Below are 18,766 nucleotides of genomic sequence, written 5' to 3'. Positions count from 1 at the left end.
CAGTAATATTTGTGTTTGTGAATCAATAATACAAAAATCAATAAAAGTGCCTAACATAGAAAACTGCTTTTTTGTTTTTGTTTTAGCCACGCCAGCAGTGTGGTTGAAATATTCATGATCCCCAGAGAATAAATCCTGCCGACCTCTGTGTCATTCAGCGCCACCAGGGGGTCCAAATTTTCACTTATTCTTTGAAATATTCAACATTATGGAGCCCTGCAGTCCTGAAAGGGGATATATTTTCATTTTGTGTGCACAAGTTAATTTACTTGATCTCACAAGATAATATACAGGGTTCCCGTGGTCATGGAAAACCTTGAAAGGTCATGAAATTTCTCAAATTCATTTTCCAGGCCAGAAAACGTCAAAACAAAACATTGAAAATTTTGGAAAATCCATGAAATTTTATTGTGGGTAATGACACTGTTACAGTAATCTTGGATGGATAACTGAAAATGTATTTTTTGTAGATGTTAATGTAATGTTGCTGTGTGGGTTGTTTTGTTTACCATCACATATTTTTCTGCTCACGTCCCATCTCTCCCTCCATGTACGCCAGCTATCTGAAATTATGTTTAACCCTTTGAAACATGAGCAAATTGACTTGATTTCTTTCAAAAACATGAAAAGTTGAGCAGCAAAAGAACAAATGACCCCAAAATTAGCAAGTAAATGACCTGATAATTAGTAAGGAGGGAGGCGTTACCTGTTTAAACAGCTGCTTTTGTTAAATAATAAATGTTACATTGTTGCTAATTTGCTAAAAAAAATTGCCAACTTGACAGTACTCATGATGGCTCGGCAGAGGCTGAGATTGAGAAAAAAATCATCGTAAAAGTCAAGTAGGTTGAGTCTATCTTTAAATTTTATTTTTACTCAATCCATCTCAAAAAGGCAGCCACTTAAAGTTAAACCTCCTCAGCTGTAGGTTTAAAGTTAACCCTGGATCACGGTTTAAACTGGAGTTTAAAGTTGTAAACTAAACTGAGATTTAAAAAGAAGTTTAAATTAAATCTTAATTTTAAGACAGTTTTAAGGTTTGGTGAAACAGAACTTAAACTTAATCTTCATTTAATCAGGTTTAAAAGTTAATCCTTGTTGCTGCAATCCAGCCTAAATTTTAATAAAATATATTCCAGTTTGTTAAAGTCCCAAAAAATGCTCCTGAAACATCACATGACCCACCTGAAGCAGGGTGGATAGATACAACACACCTGCCTGGAAAGGCTCCTCCTCCCTCAGGTGCACTCAGCTGAGTTAATGAGAGGATATTTGTTGCCTTCCTCCCTTTGTTTGACCTTGTTCAGCAGCCATGTAAGTTTGTTTCCTTTAATACTTAAATTTACCTTATAATGCACAATATCAGATGATGTCTCAGTTTATTGTTAATGCCTTTGTTTTCTCATTGCAGAGTTAAAACCAAACACACACAAATACTCTGTAATCAACCACACTGCTCTGCTGAGTCGACACCTGCTGCCTCTCCTGCTCCGTTCACGTCATCTGAGTCAGCGCCAGCGCTTCTTCCCCACAGGGTGAGTTATTAAATAATCACAGTTGTCATGAAAGTTTAAATCAGCCACAGAGACCAGGCTGTAAACATGTCTATTTCTGCTGACAAGTTGGGCATTTTAACATGGAAGTCTATAGGGATTTACTCCATAAGAGGAACTGTAGTTTTTTGCACTTCAACATTCAGCTTCATTTTCAGACCTGGAGGCTGCGGCGTGGTAAAAACTAAACTGAAACTTTAAACAGTGTGAAAGTTCAACTGAAATAAACAAACCAACTCCGGGAACTAACTGCTGATGAAACAAAAACTAAAAAACAAAATAAAAATTAAAACAGGGGCTGTCACCTTTAACACGTTAATCGCAATACGGTTATGGTTTGAACTTTTTTTCTTTTTAATCAACATGCTGCTGTTTTGTCCCGCAGCTGCAGCTTCCTGCAGTGGCACTGATGGAAAATAACGACACCACTGTGCTCTTGGCTGTTGCTCGAAGTACAGACTGTACTTCTGTATTTTGGTATTACCCGCCAACCAGACCGCCGCCACGGCCACAAAGAGTATACAGCTCATCAAGAGACACCCTCGCCCCTCTCTGTCTCGCAAACTTGGACCGAAACACCATCAAATGGTAAAACTAGGCAGTGCTGATCAAATAATCATGATAATGTTGCTGCATTGCACATTTCACACCTAAGATGTTTTCGGAAACGTATTTAAACGCCCTGTTTAACCATGATGGCGAGAATTTTGGAACGTGAAGTGGGCGCCATGCTGCTTCCTGCACAGTGAAAACAGAGGCCAAAAAAATTTAGATAAAATGATAAAACCAAGCAAACTGAGATTCTGTTACTGAGTTGCATTTTTCTTTCCTCAAATGTTTGGAAAAACATATTTTAGCTTACAGTTCAACTGTAATATGTGTTTATTGGTCTGCTGCAGAGCGGTGCATTGTGGTAGTTGTAGGTTTTCCATCTTTTGAGCAAAAGCGAATGTCACAGTCCCTTTTCTCTGTTTCCTCTGGTCATGTAGCACCAACTTCAAAGCATTTGCGTCTTTCTGCAAAGACAGAATAGTGTGACGTGAGGACTCTTAATATGGGTGAAATACTTTTTTAAGAGCCCTGAAACCCCGTTTTCTCCATCAGCTTTTTACTACGAACAGTGTGGTTTTACATGAACACAGAATTTTCTGCCAAAGTCAAAAAAGTTGTTTATTGTACATGAGAGATTTCTATATTTGTGTTTTTGTTTTTGCTTCTTTTTTTCAAGTGGTTGGGGCCACGATGGAAAAATAGGATCAAACAGACTTCTGTGCATTAGTCAGGGTTTAGCAATATTTTATAATCAAAATGTTTTACAGTTGTGGGGTTCGTTTTCATTCACAGTCAATCGAATCTGATCAAACGACACCCACACGGTCTGATGACGCACATTAGCCCAGTTTGTTTATGATTGTTGCTCATTTAGTCATGAATATTTAACATTACAGAGGAATAGAAAGTGTGTGGGTACTTCAAGTTATACTCTGTGTGTGTGTGTGTGTGTGTGTGTGTGTGTAGCTCCACACACTCTTACTTCCCTGGTGGAAACAGCTCGGCTCATGTGGTTTCACTTGAAGCACAATCAACCCAGGAATGAGAGCGAGTAGCTCTTTGGCACACGGCGCTCACTTTTATCTTTGAGCCCGTGTCTCTATTGATTTGTCTGTTGGTCTTTTTTCTCCTCACAAGATTTATTTTTCATTAAAGCTCTTTTCAGCGGGACGCGGAGAACAGAGGTCAGGGCTATTTCAGTTATCTCATTTCAGATAAATTTGAGGCATGCACACTCGCTGAGCACAGGGGAATTTTCCGTTTAAAAAAGCACAGCGTGGTTGAATTGGCCTGAAAATAATCAAGATTACTAATACTTAAAAAAAAAAATCATTAATACGAGCTTGAAGCAGAACTTGGAGTTTATGAGTGAGAGCTAATCCGTCCCTTATCCCGTCCTCTGTTCACACACACACAAACAAAACACGCACACACACTCGCTAATTGATACAAGGCTTGTCCTGGGTTTGATTTCTTTGAGCAAAGCTTGCTGGTTTCAAGTGGCAGCCCTCCCTCTGCTCCACTCCTCCTCCTTCCTCGGTTTTATGATTCTCTTTTTTGCGGTCTGCGCTGAATAAGCTGTTCTCAGCAATTATGGCAAATACAATTCAATCTGTTGGTAGATCTTTCTTTAATCTCATTTCCAGGCTCCTAATCAGTCCCATACATCCACTTGCGGCCATTTGGTTTACCATTGTAACCCCTTTCCCGGCCGCAAAGAATCCCATCTTTATAAAATTCGTCATCCCGAGAAGGATCAGAGACTTTATTTATGTTGGAATAAGCCCTGGCCGTCCACCGCATGGCTCATGAGTGGTAAACTGGCTGAGGAAGCAGGCGGGTGGTTAAATACACATCAGATACACGCCCACATCTTTGCTTCCAGTGCTCAGAGCTGTCACGAACGTTTGTTATCTCACACAGCAGTCTGCCACCTCTGCGCCACTCGTTCCCCGGAGGAGCTGCTTCACATTGTTTGTCAGAACAGAAACTCAAAGGCCTCCTCCTCTCCTGTTTTACAGGAATTGTGACAACTTTTTGTTTTGACTTCCCTTTTCACCACTTTTTTCATCTGAGCTCACTTTTATCACCTGTATGGTTGTTTTCACGCTTCCTCTCATACGTGACCAGATTAACCTGCTTGGGGGCCCCCGGCAGAAAATTCACCGTTGAACGGCCTGTTGCATCCGAGGTCTTTAGTAGAAGATACATTAGGTGGGTTTCCATTAACCCTCAACCCCAGAAATCCCTCATATGTGGCCGCGCTCACGTATGAGAGGCTTGACTTTCCATTATCTCTCGCATAACACGCCTACGTCGCTTTCGTTCGGAAATAATGGCGGCTAGTACGGTGGCTGCAATAGAAACAAACCTGCTAATGTTTTGAACATCCATCGCCATGTTTCTTGGAGTGTTATCGCGAGAGGAGAAGTCGGATAACATCGCTCAATCGAGACGTAGTCATCTCGTAATCGTGTTTTATCAACATTTCGTAAAGTTTGGCGTAAATCTATAATGGAAACCCGACATGTAGTTAAAAGTGCTAAACTTTTTTTGCACAGTTGATAATGTTAAAAAAATACCAAAAACAACACAGCTTTATCCAGTCATGCGGCCTCGCTGTCATCTATTTTCTCTTCCTCCTCCGCTCACTTCCTTCCTGCTGTTTTACCTTTCGTCTGTCATCCTTCCTTCCTGGTTAATTCCACAGGTCACGTCAGTCAAGAGGTCTGCAACATATTTGTCTCCCTGTTGTAATTTCTAACTATTTCTCCGTAACTAATAGGCCATTACTCAGTGCCAGCCTGTCGGCCTGTGAGGCTGCACTGGGGGCAGCGAACACGAGGCCCAGGGGCCCCTCTTTTTTTCATTAGTCCCCTGAGGAATCGGACTGCTCCTGGCTCCGGGCCGAGACAGGCGAGGCCCCTTTAATGTTTTTGCAGAGCACCAAAGCACTTTGTTGCCTCAATAAAGTTCATTTATGGGATAATAAGGCTCTGGAGGACACATGGTGCTGATTTGAGTTGAATGGCTTCAGCATGGCTCACATTCCCAAACGCAAGCTCTGTCTCTTCCATCTCTTTCTTTTATTCTGTCTTGTTTCTTTTTCTTTCTCTCGCTCCTCATCTCACGTTCCCCCCATACTCTTTATCCGCCGTCATTTATTATTCTTCGTTTCTAACACTTTGGCAGTGTAACTGTCTGATCCTGGGTTGACCTGGGATTTGCACACCTGGGAATGAATAGCAGCGAGGGGGCAGGAGGCCGTCTCATTTCCCAGGATTTATTCCAGAGCTTGGACGGGGGGGGGGAGAGCAGCGATCAGAGGAATGAAAACCCTCAAGCCTCAAACCCTGGCAGGAGCTTCACATGCCAAGGATACACCAGTACACCAAGTGCCCCGGACATTTGCTGTATCATAGCAACATATCCTCACAGGACAGTTTGCATGATATCCCACCAAAACACACAAGCAATAGTTTGTATAATGTCCTACGAATATGTTTTTGTACTTATAGTAGGTGGCCACTCTGGTAAGGTGCCAGAGTGCATAAACAAAAAAAGTGTTAGTGGAGGAACCCCCCGACAGAGGTCTAACAGCCGTCCTAAAATCCTACACGTCCTAAAACATAAAAAAAAAAAAAATCCTAGAGATGTTTTAAATCCTAGAAAATGTCCTAAAAACCGAGAAATGTCCAAGGATTGTCGGACATTTTTAGGATTGTCTGACATTTCTCGGATTTTAGGACATTTCTAATATTGTATAATGTTTCTAGGATGCTAGGGCACCTTTAGGATTTTAGGATATTTTTAGTATTTAACGACGTGTCTTGGTTTTTAAGGATTTAAGGATGTTCTTGGATTTTAAGACTTTTGTCGGATTTTAGGGTATTAGGGGCTTAGCTAGGACCTGTCTGGGGTGCAGGGATCCTCCACTGACTCTTAAAAAAGTTATATTTTGATGCGGTTTTATGCACTCTGGCACCTTATGTACACTAAACAAAAACAATTCCCAGTGTGAATCACTTAATTTTTATTATGAATTAGAAAATTATTGGGGGGGGGTCCACCTGGCACCCTGTCAGGGCCCAGATTTGGCCCATGGGCCTTATGTTGAGCATCACGGATGTAGGGAATATATGCGTTGAAACAGATTCCTTCACTCTGTTGACGGTTTAAAACACACAAGTTTAGATATATTAGAAACAGAACCTCCACTTCTTTATATCCCTCTGGTTATTGCACACAAGGCTTACGTGAGTGTTGGCCGTCTTTCCCTGAAACCCAGTACAGACATCGTACACCACTGTATGCTAAATGGTTTCATCTGAGTTCAATGTTTTTCTTTTTCCCCTCATTAGTAGTTGGTTAACCACTAATGCTTGGTGTATCTGCTCAGCTTTTCTTCCTCCCTTCATTGACTTAGCAAGAAACAGATGGCGGCCAAACCGCCACATCTCCCTCTCCCCTCCGACTGTCATCCTTCCCACCACTTCTTTTACAATAATCTCTCGCTCTCAAACGGAAAATCGCCCCAGTTTTGCATGTCTGCTCGTGGCGCAACACATGAGACAGTGTATGTGGTTTAATAGGATAAGGCTTTTGGGGTTGCTTGGTGCTTGGAAACATGGCTCAGGCCACCTCTGGCTGCTTCAATCATCTTAAAGACATTGGGTTAGGCCTGAGGGTGTTAGCTTGAGCTTGTTAGTGCGGTTGGAAAAGGCTGCGTTTGATTCCAAGATGAGGACTGGATGAAAAGCTGTGAGTCTGGAGGGCTGACGCTGATTTGATGTTGGCGTTTGGGAGCCGCTCCATTTTCAGTTGTGGTGTCTTGGGATGGCACGCTGGCTGAGTCGCCAGTTCAGCCGAAACAGACCGCTGACACGAAGGGTGGCTCAGTGATACAGTGAAGACTAACTGTTACATATTACTCAGGCTTAAGACTCTCATAGAGAACTGAGTGGTGCAGATATTTGACTTTCTGCTGCTATTTGGAAAAATCTCTTGCAGTATTTGAATAGATGACTTCAACAAGCTTTTAGCACTTAAACCAGAAGGAAGACTAGGATCATTTGTGGCTGCTGAATATATGCACTGAAACATTAATCAATATAAAGCCATATTTCTGTATGAATTAAATAAACTGGTTATACCATGTTAATTAGTGATCTTTATGCTAAGTCAAACCAAAGAGGTTATAATACCAGGAGGTGACAACAGCCACAAGAGGGCGCTCTTACAGTGCGGCCGTCAGACTGTATATGAAGATAAACAACATGACAGTTCCCCCAAAGTGTGGCTTTTCAATCTTGATTGCCCCCTGGTGTCAGACTGCAGTACAGGATGGCACATTGGCTGAATGCAAAAGTCAAACTAATTTTTCCCAAAATGGTTTCTGTCACAAAAGGTAGTTCTCATCACCCTGATGTTTGCTCAAGTTTTGTTTTCCTGACAAGTTTGGTTTTAATGAGTTCTGTTATTCTACAAAACAACTCCCCCACCAGGGATAACGCTAATACGCAGACTCCGGCGAATTACTTCACCAGCATAAGATGGCAGCATCCGTATCCTGGATGTTTTAGCCTCACTTAAGAATAGCGGGGGTTAATAGTGGCGCATTGTCCATCTTCATATACAGTTTATGGTTAGGCTACACCACTGTCTCATGTCTCATGACTTCAACAACGTTATCACAATGAGGCTGTAACACTGTGTTTGACAGGATGACGTTCTGTAGTCTCACTTGTCAGCAACCATGTTTTTTAAGACACATAAAGGCTTCCACAACTTTAGAGACTTGTTTTTAGAACATATTAATAAATGCCCCACTCGACATAATATGTCCTAGAACAAAACATGAATATCTCATGAGTTTGTGAGTTTGAGTTTAACCGCAGAGCAGGTGTGTTAAAATGACTTATTCCAGCAACACTATTCTCTGCTTGTACGGTGTGGTCTGACATATATCCATTTTACTGACTTCAAGTCTGTTTACATCCTGTCAACTCTACAGTACCTTCGCCTCCGACCTTAGTGATCACAGTGCTTCTTCATCTCAGAGTTAGTAATGTCACTTTTTACAGTCAGCCTTTAATTATTGCTAATAGTATTTATTGTTTTTGTGCAGTGTTTTGATCATTTTAGCGAGGTTAGCCGGTCAGATAGCTTAGCCAGCTACTGAAATTGCTTTTCTCTGACTTTGGCGTTTTATAGGTTTAGTTTGGATTTACCAAAGTCACACAAAAATACAAACAAACTGCAGATCTGGGCAGAGGTAGACCAGCAGCTCCCATGTTCAGTGAAGTAAAATTACAGTTTTTGTCAGTGGAGTCTGGCTTTGAAGAGAGCACAGACACGTTTAACTCTCAGTTCAGTTTCCTGTCAGAAAGATCTGTCTGTTTGGGAAGCACTGAGCATACGACTGGATAAATAAAACAAGGACTGAGTTTTGTGCGACTTTGTAAACAGATGTTTTAATATAGTTTTGCTGTTGACTACAGCAAAACTATATTATGCATATATTATACTATAAATGCAGACTACAGTGACTTAAATTCATAAAGACTTTTTTCTGTTTTTGGATTCTTCGTTTGCAGGAGTCATCATGCAAGAAAAAAAAGATTTTTTTCTCAAACTCGGCATAACACTGGGTTCATAACTGATAAACTGACCATAACTGACCATTTGACACTACAAATGGTCATCTGGGGTTGAAGTATTCCCCCTCCTCCTTTTTTGTCAAATGTTCAAAGAAAATAACACAGTCAAGTATGGCTGGATAATTGGTAAGATGATTTGTGTTTGCATTTATAAAGCATTGCATTTATCTTTATAAAGCTCAAACTTAAAAACACTCACTGATTGTTTTCCATTTAGACGCAACTGAGACCAATTTAGAGCGTCCAGCTCTTTGCCTAATTTGCTGCCTCTGGCCCAACATGAATTAGTTTTTTCTTTGTAGTGGGTTGATGATGATATAGTGGTTCAGGGGTTCATTTCCTCAACAGAGCTGTGGTTTCAGTAGTGTTGAGGTCAAAAGGTCAAACACTCAAAGCCTCTCCTCTGTCTCAGTCGTGGGCTCCAGTTGCTGAGTTATCGTCACGTTGGATCGTAGTTATTAACAAGTTTGACTTCAGATCAACTTAACAGCACGAAACCAGTGGTTAAGAGCCGAGCATGTGATACATGGTTATATTGTCGAACCATCTCATTACAAACATAAAAGGAGACTCTTTTCTTTGGGCAGGAGTTCACAAGATGTAAACAGGCTGTAAAAACTAAAACATCTGTATTCATTTTCTCCTGTTTTCCACATTTGGTAGTCTTTAGTCAACACAGCTCAGAATCAGGAATTCTTCAGGGTAAATTTAGCCAAATAAATGTTTAAATCGTCTGCTGTAAAGGTTCAAATGGAGGCAAGTTTTGACTGGACTTGGTCAAATCGTAAGCATGTGCGTCAAAAATTAGAAGTTTGCAATTGTGCTGACGTCATCTACTGTAGTATATCTGCTGGGCCAAAGTGCTTTGACATTTTCAATGGTTAACTTTAGGTAAGTCAAGTCATATTTCCATGATAGGTTTCTTCACACTTGTACTCCACTACATTTCAGACTTCTCTAATTATTTGACAGCTATAAATACTTTGCAGATTAATATTTTACATTGACCTCCATGTTGCTCTCTACTGATGATTATTCTCTTTTCCAGCCTGTGCATGACATTTAACATGACACAGAAGTTAAAAAATACACAAAGAACAGCATACTCATCTGCTGCAGAGCAGTGGACACAGCTTTGGTGTACTTGCAATAGGAGCAGAGTCTATAGCCAATTTTTAATGCGTTTTCCTGTGCCTAAAAAACCTGCAGACATTTACTTTTTTTGATCCAAAAGGTGTATAAATGATCTAGTTACCACCCCACACCCCTTTTGGTCTTTTTTATGTTCATGGTCAGTGTGTACACCCAAAAGCATATATGCACAGAAAATCTTAATCTGCAGGTGATGGTGGCATTATCATCTGCATATTGTGGCAATCTTACGCATTTTTGTGGCCGCGACCAAAGTTCTCCTACGCACTAAACACACAGGAGAAGTTTCAGTTTGCAACCTCACACCTAGATGCCACAGTTCCTACTAGACCTTTAACATGCGCACACAAGTGTCTGAAATAATAATAATACGAAGATAATTTGCCTTTACACGTACAGCCCCAGACCCACTCAAAGGTTTCGAGGACTAAGCCCCGAATCTCCCAAATACACCCCTTCTTATCCAAACCCTGCTGTGAAGTAACCTAATTTAATTGCAGCCCTTTTTTCTCCTCTTCTCATTAAACACGAGTTTAAACACAGAGTTGACTTCAGATTGTCGGTGTGTGAAATCGTTTTCCTCTCTGTGATCTCAGCCTCGTTGGGCGATGACTGCCTCTTTGTGTCTTTGATGCAAATTCACAATGATTGGAGGTTTCCGGCGCTCCAGTTCCTAATCTCGTGGGAAGTACTCCTGTTCACCTGATCAGGGTTATTTGGCTTTGACGAGCTGCAGAGGTGTGTGTGTGTGTGTGTGTGTGTGTGTGTGTGTGTGTGTGTGTGTGTGTGTGTGTGTGTGTGTGTGTGTGTGTGGCAGAGAGACAGTAGATTTTGTGAATACATTCATGCGAGGTGTGTATGAGTGTGTGTGAAATCATGCAGGCATCTCACAGACGTGACTTTCATGGCCTCACTTCAGAGAGAGCTTTTCCCTTGGCAAGATATCTTGCCCTTGGCGAGACCAAAGGGAAATATTTATAAATCATCCGCACAACAAATATTGAATCCGACCTGAGAGGTCAAAGCCATTCAGATGGACACCCTCGCCAGAAATGTGCAAACACACCTTCAAATCCGCCTGCTGACCCACCAGAGCGTCCCTGCGACCAGATTTCTGACCCACTTATGTATCCCACAAACACACACAAACACACTCACACCCTTCGACCTATTAATACCAACATGCTCCCTGTGGGATTGTGAGCTGCTGCTCGCTGGAAGATCAAATGCAAACATCTGGTACCTCGCCGATAAAACTACTTCCAGCAGTCTTTCTTTTCACCGCGCTGCATTTGCTTTTTGTTGTTTTTGTTGTTGCTGTCTGACCCGTTTCATTTGCTTGTCACGGTAGTGTGAGTTCTACTTAAGAGGAGCATGAAATAACTTTAACATAACTAATGACTTTTTATTTCCCCAAATCTTTTGATTTGTTGTCACAGTCTAGCAGTCACTCATATTTTTTTTTCCTTTTTTTCTAAATGTATAAGAAATGAGAAGTTATTTTGTCAAGAGGTGAAAGGAGATCAATAATAATAATGATGATAATAATAATAGTAATTATACGTATTTAATGGTGCCTTTTAAAGCTCTCAAGGCCACCTTACAAAAAGACAGTTAACAACAAGCACCAATGCATCCATAGATTTTAAAGTCAAACACATAAATAAACAATAATAAACTTGAGAAAATTATTGTCATAAAAAATAGGTGAAAATTATAGAATGACAGATTGATAAAGACTGAGAAATTCTGGATTTCTTTAAGCTATGAAATATAAATGATGAACTAGACTTTAATCTCTTTTTGTAGCATCCACTGAATTATAAATATAATTCAGTGGATGCTACACAAATAACAATACTTCAATCTCTCCTTTTTTCTTCAAGTGGGAATTTAGAACAAATTGGGGATTTAGGAGATGGATGTGTTAAGGTCATGAGCAGATTTGCCTTAAAATTACTTAAGGTTATCCATACATTTTAAAGGAGTAGTGTGTAGGATTTAGTGGCATCTAGCGGTGAGAATTGCAGATTGCGAATGGCTGAAACTTTCCCCAAGCGTGTGCCCAGCGTAAACGTCTGGTTAAAATTCCTTCAGTGTTCATTGTGCAGCAGGTTTTTGCAGGGAGCTGAATAATCCACAGAGGTCTCTTCCTCTCCAGAACAAATGGACAAGGTGATTTAAACCAGTATAAAAAAACAGATTAATGTGGTTTCACATTACAAATGGGTGTCTCCCTGATGCTTTTTGGCTGGTCCCAGACGAGCCGCTAGCTCAGCACACTCTAATGTCTGATCACCTTTTTTCTCTGATAACTTAAGATCCAGACATTCAGGTAGTTTTTACAGGAAACTGAATTATTTGCAGAGGCATCTTCTTCCTCAAAATAAACAGACCCGATGATTTATACCAATAAAAATCTGAATAAAGCAGTTTCACGTTAAAAATCTGTGTTTTTAAGTGCTGCTGACTATGGCTATATAATAATATTCTGGAAAAAATGATTGCAATCTTATATGCTATGTAAATTTAAAAATGATAATGTTTGATAGGCTTGGTATTGATGGGGATCTGTAAGTCAGATGGCTGATTGATAGTCTGTTTTTAATAAAAAATAATGGGGAAACAACTTCAGACACCAGCTGAAAACTGGTGTGAGGTTTTTTGTGTGGTGAATTAAGCCACACCAGCACGTTGTCTTGTATTATTCCTCTTTGTGCAGAACCATCATTAGTTTAACACAGTATGCTGGTGATTTATAGGAACATGCACTCTAATGTCTTACAGACTGCTGTATTTGCAGCTTCACATGGCTGCTGGACACATGTGGGAGGATGTTTTATGTGCTGCTGCATGTATGGCTGTTTTTATGTGGACTCATTCAGTGCAACAATATCAAAATATTGGAGTGAACCTTTTCTGATTTCACTCATGAATACAGTATGTGGGTCAACAGCGAGATAATGGTTCAACCCCATTACCAGCACCAGATCAGAGAAAAAGGACTATCAGCCCACATGGTGTGAAAAATGGCAAACGACAAACAATCTCTGCAATTTCATAGTCTTTTTAGTTTATTCTCAACTAGATCGAAGGTTATCAGTTGAAATCAACAAAATTACATGAACCGCTACATAACAGTCAAATAAGGACTCACTAATGTGTCATAAAGTCTTATAATGTTTAAAAGATACTCTGCAATGTACCATAGGTATAGACTTGGCAGAAGAAAAAAAATAGTAATAAAAAAAAAGTAAAAATAAAGTAATAATTATGAGATATTAGTGTAGCATCTTTTAAAACAAAAAAGCAGTTCAAAGTGCTTTGCAAGAGAAACAAATCAATGACACAAGTGTTAAAAATGGAAGGAGTGAAAACAATAAAATTAAAGATTAAAAGAAAAAAACAATATGATACAAGTAATAATAACAAGTTGATAATGGAAAAAACACAACAGAAGTTGTTTGTCTAATTTGTGACTGGAGTTTGTTCCAAACCTTTGGTGCATGAGGACAGAAAGCTGCTCCTCCATACGCTTTGCAATTAAATTTGGGTACAGTGCATAGCTACTTGCTAAACTGTTAAACCTATTGGAAAACATTGTTTTTCCTGACTTTAAAACTGTTACACAAAACAGTGAAAAAAACATTGTGTATATGACCAGATGTATGTATGTACACCTATGAAAAGTTATACACTATAATTTGTTTGTAACTCAGGTAATCGTGCGCCTGTCGTTTGTATATAACCCATGCTTATTTGTTAGATATCAAAAAAACCGAAGTTAGCAAACTGTTGTAAGAAGATGTATTAATGTACATATGTCACATATGTCATAATACTGACAATAATATTTATGGTTAAGGAGAGTGTTTATTTGACAGAAGTTAAGTTCTTCAACTGTTAATTTTATCAGAAATGTGTCAGAAATTTAACTGAAATTTTGAAATTGCTTTTTTCTTTTTTGTTCATCTTTGTTGGCACAAACAATGCAATGCACACTTTATTCTTGGGTTTTTAAAATGAGGAGAAATCGCTGACTTCAATTTTATCTAAAGCAGATTCCACATCTGCATTAGATAAACCACACAGAAAAAAAAACCTAACTGTTAATATTATATCTTGATCCATGGGGCAACAGAGGCTACACGTTCTGCTCCTGAAGTACATGTAAACACTCCTAAACACCTTTAAAGCCAAAAATATTTAAGATAAGATAAACTTTAATTGATCTCCTGAAGGGAAATTCAGTTGTTGTAGCACAAATACAGCAGCGATAGGCGACAGGTAAAAAGAAAAAGTTAAAGAAATTATAAAATGCATGTAAAAACAAAAATGATGTTAGAATAAATAAAGAAATAATAAAGAAAAAAAACTGGGGAACCTGGTGCTTACCCTGTTGAACAGACATCCCATGTACAAATGCTATGTCCCTGCTGCAGCAGCCGCAGGTTTGATTCCAACTCGTGGCCATTCGCTTCATATCATCCCCTCTCTTTTCCCCTTTCATCCTGAAGCTGTTCTATCAAATAAAGCCAAAAAGCAAAAAAAAACCAAAAACTATTAGCAGTTTTACCCTAGTGTCATTTTTTTGTGAATTTATGTCTATTTGCTTTCTGAAGTTTTCCATGGATTTTGTGTCACAGCTGCAGCCTCAGTGTTAGCCAGCAGAGAGCAGCAGATCCCCATCTGTTCAGAGCCTGTTTCAGGCGAGATCCCCTTTTGAAAGCAGCAGACTGAGTGGACTGGCTTCACTCACAGTGCCGCTCCCCCTCAGAGAAGACTGTGTTTTGATGTGAGTGTGATGAGAGGAACTACCATTCATCAGAGCTGCTGTAGGAGCTAAATCCTTTCATTTATTTATCACATTTTCATAGATTTCATCATCTTTGTGCAACATGTCCTGCTTCTTGCATGAGCGCAGTTTCAAAATCTGTGACTGTTTGGCTAATTTCAAAATTCCTTCAGATGGCGGTTTGTTTTTGACCTTTATTCGCCTCAGACAAAGATCAGACGGCGTCGGAATGACACTGACATGCATGGAGGGTGTGCATAACAGGGCCACCTCTGTGACAAATTTACTGAAAAATATGATTTGTGGATACAGGAAGGAAAAGAGAGGGGCTGTGGGTTGGAGAAAAAAGGTAGTAGCTGAGCAGAGAAAATGAAAAGAGAGTTCTGGCTTGCAGCGTTCTTGTTATTGCAGCCTGTTCTGGCTGTCAGAGGACCTGACTGAACCCTGACCTCTCTGCCAGCAGCATGAGGAAGTGGTTAGACAGACTCATAACAAGACGTGGTGCAGCTGAGTACTGAGAAACCGAGGCTGAGGGGAGGGAGGGGGGAGCGTGCTCCCTTTGAGTTGTCTTTTGTTTTTTGGCACGGCACCTCCGGCCACCACGGCAGTTCCTGGGTCCCACAAACTCTCTCAGATTGTCATGTCAACGATCACGTTGTGTGTCGACCTAAACCACATCTTGACTTTCTTAAAGAGCAAGTGGCCTCATTCTCTGTCTGATGCTCTCATGAGACAAAACGGCCCTCAATGCCATTAATTCGACCGCTCTCTGCTGACCATGCGGCTGAAGAGCGGATGGATAAACCAGACTGCTGCTCCATTGGACTCGAGCAGTTTCACGCTCATAAACACAGTCAGGGCTCAGTGCAAGCACACTCATCGTTGAACTCCCGCCCTTCCAATCCCTTCATGTTGTTGCACCAAATTCTGTGTGTGTGTGTGTGTGTGTGTGTGTGTGTGTGTTTCATACACACACCGAGCAGTCTGGAGGGGGCATGCCAGATGTCAGTGCTCCGTCTTGGAGCAATTAAACCGGTTGTTATGATGAAAGAATTTATTTGCCATTTGTTTCTCCTGCTCAAGTCTAATTGAGTGATTGAGATCTTAATTAGATTGGTGCTCTTTTTTCACCTCCATTGTTTCACAGCGTCTTTAATCCCTCGTTTGTATTTTAACCCTTAAATGTTGAAGTTATACCTCTGTGTATAAAGACGTCTGTGCAGAGCTGGAAACCAGCTAATTACTGTAAAACCACTGCAGTAACTGGAGCAAGTTTGGAGAACAGAGATGCTTTTTTACTGTATTTTTCAGTCGTATGGATTTTACTTGGGTACTTTTGTACCATTTGAACCAACCACACTCTGCACATTTTACTTTTTTATCTGTTATTGAAGCAGCTGTAAACAATATTTTTATATTGGCAATGGATCACATGACCAGGCGCGTAGCACCAAATTCTGGGCCCTATGCATGACCAGTCTCTGTGAGCTCCCTGCCCTCTCTCTTTTTATTTATTTTTAAAAAGACCGTATGCTTCCTTTCTTCTTTCTTTCTTTCTTTCTTTTCTTTTATTGAACTCCAATTCTTTGAGAAAGATGTGACAGTGTGCTTTGTTGCTCCAGAAGCATAAGCAGTCACTTTCCTCAACACTACAGTAGCTGTGCTTAGAGACAAACCATAGTGAAGGGGTGGACTGAACCATTTTGCACCCGTTAAAGGGGTGCTCAGAGAGCCTTCACTGCTTTTTTTTCATACAAACGTGAGTCTTTCAACCGATTTATTTAGCAAACTTTAATTTATTTATGGTACTAACTACTTAGATATTAAAAATTGCAAATGATTTTTTCATTTCAGACTTTTTTGAGGGCCCCCTCCTACTGGGGCTCTGGGTAATCAGTCCCACTGTGATGCCCCTGCACATGACTGTATGTGAAGGGGGTCACTGGTAGACAAACCCACAGTGAATTATCACCAGACTCTCAGTTCCTCTTTGCAAGATGGAGCATCTCAGTATCTTTCACCCCATTGTTTTGGTTTTCCGGCCTCTGACTTTGCTGTCTTGGTTCAGTTTCACTGCTCTTAAAGGAACAGTGTGTAAGATTCAGGAGGATTTAGAGTCATCCAGCAGTGCAACCAGGTGAAACTTCTCCAGGTTAAAATTCCTTTAGTGTTTATTGCTCAAGAGGTTTTTACTAGAAGCTTAATTATCTACAAAGGTCTCTTCTCCAAAATGAATGCACCAGGTAATTAAAACCAGTAAAACACTGAATAGAGCAGTTTTACATTAAATAAATCATTTTTTTCCTGTGCTACTCATCACAGAGGGGCTTCTAACTATGGTGACTGTGATGATAGGTTATATTTTGTGGAAAATTTGCGATCATGCATAAAATCCCAATTGCTCCCTAAATGATGTCAGCTACTTTTAGTTAGATGATTATCATTAACAGTTAACTCATGGAATAGCTTAGTGTGAATGTTTTTTCTGTGCCTTTGAAACAGAAATTTGACCATCTGTGAAAATACAGAGACCCTGGACAAGAGACTGAATTAACACTGACTGTTATTCGATCTTAATAAAGTATTTCATAATCAAGGCCCTCGCATAAAACAAGGCTGTCTCTGCAGCGGTAGGATGCAAATACTTTTTAAATTGGTGCTAGATGACCAGAGAAAACAGAAAGAAAGGATGCTTTTGCTCAAGAGGTAGAAAACCTACAACTACCAGAATGCAATGCACCTGATGTCACTTGTAATGGTCCCTGTGAAATGATGGTGGCCAGCCGGATCTTATATTACAGTTAAACAGCAGCTAAAACATGTCAATGAAAACATTTGAGGAGAGAAATGTGCGACTCAGTAACTGAATTTTGGTTTATATTTGATCAGTGTTGCTTATCTTTACTTTGGGATCCCTCTTCCAGGACAGACAGACGTGCAATAGATGTTGTAAAAGTAAGAAAAACATAACATATAACTATAGTAATAGACATAAAAAATTATAAATGTAATTTATGATAGCATTTAACATTACATTCAAATTTTGTAGTTTATATTTGTGGCGATAAGTCATATGTGTATATTCATAATGGCGGCATGACTAATAATAATGACATGACCACAGCACTTGGACAACCATGACCATGACCATGAGTTCATTTACACGTACTAATCACACTGTTTTGATACAAAGCAAAAATCAGCGAAGTATTCCTTTAAGGAGCCACAAGATTGAGAAGGGTCAAAGGTCATCAACCAGGAGTCATTGGAAGTCTTTTTTTTCTTTTGTCAAACTTCTACATAGTTTTTCTTGCCTCTGTTTGTATACTTGCCTACATATTATCTCTATGTGGTTGTTACACATATTTTGTGTCACATATTTATCATTCTTTTGGGTTTTAGGTGACTGATGATTCATCAGCACAGTCTTGCATCAGGAGAGGGAATCATGTTCGTAAAATAAGCCCACAATGCCTCAGTTTCCTGTCCCACAACATCTGCTCAAATGATTATGAAAAACACTCAGCATGGCGCCTCGTCGCTCAGAGCGTCCATATGTGGAAGTAAACACTGTTTGTGATACGATGCCATCCTTCCTGAGGCGGCCATCACTTTGTCTCTTCAGCTCAGAGATTTAAAACAGTGTGATAATGATGCAGTCTTTCTCTCACCGTGGCACATTATTAGATGCTTAAAATTGTCTCTGTACAAATTTGTTTTCTCGCTCTTGTAGTCTGTAAACAGCTCTCTGTTCCAGAGAGCCTTGCAGAGACCGGCCAAGTTGTTTTGCATTCTTGTTCTTGGCAGCAGTTGGGTAAAAGCTATAAATTATTTATCCATTGGTTGTTAGCAGAGATACTCTGGATGCTAATAAACTCCTGCAATGTTTGATCTCCTCTGTACCTTCGTGCTGAAAATAGTTGATTGTGACAGTACTGTGCCGGAGCTGCATTTCAAAGAAGCTGCTTCATTTTCTGTCTGTCTACTGATGTGTAGGCAACTGGTGTGTGTTTTGGCTGTTTGGAAGTTAATAAAACCTTCAGATGGAAGCGATG

The 18,766-nt window shown here is 40.1% G+C and overlaps 1 long non-coding RNA gene across 1 annotated transcript; it reads left to right on the top strand.

Annotated features, from left to right (window-relative positions):
* Positions 1 to 1,249: 1,249 nt before the first annotated feature.
* Positions 1,250 to 18,482, top strand: LOC121947006. The gene is made up of 3 exons (XR_006106053.1): positions 1,250 to 1,314; positions 1,412 to 1,535; positions 18,114 to 18,482. It is a non-coding gene; the product is annotated as an uncharacterized LOC121947006 (long non-coding RNA).
* Positions 18,483 to 18,766: the final 284 nt, after the last annotated feature.

This window comes from Plectropomus leopardus, chromosome 1 (assembly GCF_008729295.1).
Source record: "Plectropomus leopardus isolate mb chromosome 1, YSFRI_Pleo_2.0, whole genome shotgun sequence".
NCBI classification, from domain to species: domain Eukaryota; kingdom Metazoa; phylum Chordata; class Actinopteri; order Perciformes; family Serranidae; genus Plectropomus; species Plectropomus leopardus.
The sequence above is the reverse complement of the archived record's forward strand: the minus strand, read 5'-3'. Positions and strand labels throughout refer to the sequence as shown.